We start from the raw sequence: 3,669 nt of genomic DNA on the forward strand, positions 1-3,669 counted from the left end.
CTTGCCCTCACCAAGTTTAAATAAATTAAATTAGTCCCATTAAATTGCCATCTTTAATGCAAACCCTTATCTGTATACATGATGCACTAATACTGACTAATGGAGCTGGTTTGTATCTGTTGCTATGGGAGACAGTACCAGCTATCAGAGCAAATGGGGTCATGATCCATAATGTTTTTATCCACTTTTACTTGCTACTGCCTCAGTCTAAAGTTGGGGTTTTTGTTTTTTAATGCACTAATTAAGCTTATTTTCAATTCACACATTTAAATACTTTGCCACCTTAACCCATGTAGATGCAATTACCATCCACATCAGCACATCAGTAACCCACTAAGTTCTCTCTCCAACAAACTTTGCCAGATCGCCGAGCTTCATACTACAGTGTAAAAACAAACCTACAGAATCTACGCGATAAAGCCGATGTAACAAGTAGATATTTGGTGTAGATTTTACTCCATGTTTCAAGTATATATATAAGTGTACCTAAGTTTACATATACACAGTGAGACAGCAAGTGGTGACTCATTCTTGATAGAAATCAGGTTATGGAGAAATTACCCATTATTATATATTTCACTGGCTGACTCATATAGCTAAGTAAAGTGTTAATAATTTTCAAGAAAAACAAGTTTTCACACTTTATATGACATTACAAAGATTATGTCCTTGCTGAATAAGAATGTTCCATTCTTTGTGCAGTCACTTCACTATTGCCTTGACTACTGCTGGCTGCCAGCATGCTCTGTTAACCTCTGCAAATGGTCCAAATGCCACAGCATGTCTGCTCATCAACCAGGCAAGACAGCTCATTTCACTCCACATTTCATTACCCTCCATTGACATCGCGTTGCTGCTTGCATTGTGTTTAAGTCACTAATGCTGGTCCACAGAGTGACCCTAGCACAGTTCTTTATGTCTATTAATCTCTTCTCCATCCACAAAAATGTCATTTCATATGCACTTATGTGTTACTTCGTGTAACTGCAGCCTTATGGCACTTTTCTCAGATGGAACTGAATGTTGAGGTACTTTCTCTAAAAGCCTCGATCTGCTGCAGCTTAGATAGCACATACAACAACTTTGTTACAGAAATCTCTCCTATTTGAATAAGTGTAAATTCATGAAAATGTAATAGCATTTTGTTACATTAAAAACCTATGAAATATCCTGCAAGACATGAAACTGAATTTCAAAGGAATCATTGCCACTGGTAGATAGTGATCAGAATCTCACTAACAGTGGGTTCCACTAGTAGCAAACATGATAGTGGTAAATTCTATGAGAGCCGAAGTGTTCTTTAAGACATCTTCAGTTATTTGCTTACATCTCTTGCCATCTCAAACAGTGCCTGTGGATATGAGAGTCAGACCTTCATACTTTGGTAAGAGAGGAGCTACTAGCCTTGATCAAGGTTGATCCATGGTGAATAATAAAGACCCTCGCCAGTTCAGGTCAAGTTTTTTATCTCATTATCGTGTCCTTATGATATTTTTTATATGGTGGGAGACACATCATGAGCGAAATAAGCAGTCAGCACCACAGCTTAGCATTTCTATCTTGAACCTGCTGGACTGTGTACTAATGACAGTCTCAAAAACACAGAATCAGACTTCTGAGATTTAAAATGTAGCAAACCAAAAGTATAAACCCTGCCAGCTTGTTAGTTTGGGCTTTCTGTATCCTTATTCTTCTTCAGAATTGGTTTCCAGCTTGAACATGTGTGGCAGATTTGCTCCTGTACTGCAACTAGAGTCGTAAGTGAGCTGGTGTGCTTAAGCTGCAGCAAGTAGTGAAAGGTAGGTGGAAAGAGAGGCAGGGACTTCATAGAGCTGCGTCTTGCAGACAAAGCAAATTCTGGGGTTGAATCTAAGTCATTTTAAGACAAGAAGGGATTCTTTTTTGTGGGAAAAATGTCTAAACTTGTAACTTTAATCACACATATGAGTTTTTAGGGATTTTTAATCACAGAAGACAAGCTTTAATGCATCCTGAGCATCTTGCATTTAAATTCAAAACATAAATATGTCATCTCTATATTGACATTCTCAATGCATACCCCTATCAACATATTTACCTGTGCAGAGAATGCCTTGACCCTAACCCTAGGGAGCAAAGTTAACACACATATACTGGGACCATTTAGAAAAGATGGCAGCTGTAAAGATGCGCAAACAAAACAATGAGGTGTCTGTGTGTGAGCATGAGGAGCAGAACTACTGCTAACTGAGCAAGTTATTGCAAAATAATCCCAAAACTCTGTTTTTATTAATCACTTGCTTTGATCATAAACCATATATAAAAGATGGACGTAGCCTCTGGGTCTAAAAAGTGAAGTCAACACAGAAGTGACTTACAACTGCATTCTTGCCAGCAGCCAGCAGGGGGCAACTCCTCTTATTGAAGTAAATGAAATAAATGATCATACTTCTTACTTGAATTGTTATCTCACTGAACTTTTTTCTGATGAATATATGGTGTCAATCATTAATTTCAAGACTTTTTAAATACAAAATAATGGCAATTTTGTAAATTTTGGTCCTATTTGGAGTAAAAATAATGATCAAGCAGGTTATGCTTAAAGGCGAGGCTACCTTGTGATTGACAGGTCATTATAAAAAAAATTCTCAATCAATTCCACATTCGCTCATCACGGGCAGTTTTTTTAAAAAATAATCCAAGGTGTTGGTAGAATAATTCTAAACTTTATTCTCTAAAAGTAGCTTCCAAAACACTGTGGGGCAGTGTTTGAGCTCAGAATCAATGATCAAGGCTTGGTGAGGGCACCATCGTTGAAAACATGCTGTTGTAAAAGTGTAACATAACATTTTTTGTCAAGGACCGCTCATCCAAACAACTTCACAGTAAGCACTGTGCTTCTTTGGGTTCCCAGCAATACATTCACCAAAGTATGAAGTGGATGCTACGAACGCTTGTTGAAACACATAGAAAGAGACTCCTTCATTTATTAGTGAAATGTGAAACAGTTGAACAAAGTGAATACGGCACAACCCAAAATTTAGGGAAAGTGTTTTGTGGCTTCAGAGAATTGTCTGTGTACACCTCTGTCAACCTTAGAGCATTTTAATATATGTAACTGATGCATATTTTTCCTAAACCTTTAGCTCTCAGTCTTGATCCTATTCTCAGTGAGATTTGTCCAGGAAGTGTGAGAGTGTGCGATTGACCCCGACAGCGGTAGTCTCATGACAAAAGCAAGTGAGCTGGCAACACTGCACAACAGAAGGTCTCTGTAATCACGACTAATTTCATGCTTAGCAAGAGCCTTGTGGCACTTGGAATAATAAAAAATAAAAAGTTTCATACCATTCTGGGGGGGAAATAAGACAATGGTATACGCAATCTGATTTAAAACATTCTTTTGATTTGTCAGTCTCAAATTTTACATCTGTCTGGTTCCTGAGGACAGTCAGTGTTTTAGACACAGGCCAGCTACTGTATCTCCTCCCTCAGGATCTGTGGTTTCTGCTGTCATATGGGATTAGCCACATCCATGATAGAAGAGAGGTTATGGCATGGCCGAGAGAAGGAATGATCCACCCACATTATTAATATCCGTGTTTTCCTTGAGGGTGGTAGTTTTCATGGAGAAAAAAAAGTGACTGAGCTGCACTAATTAAGGATCATTTCAGTTTTTCTCAAAAAAAA

Source organism: Stegastes partitus, unplaced genomic scaffold (assembly GCF_000690725.1).
Source record: "Stegastes partitus isolate 25-593 unplaced genomic scaffold, Stegastes_partitus-1.0.2 Scaffold92, whole genome shotgun sequence".
NCBI classification, from domain to species: Eukaryota; Metazoa; Chordata; class Actinopteri; family Pomacentridae; genus Stegastes; species Stegastes partitus.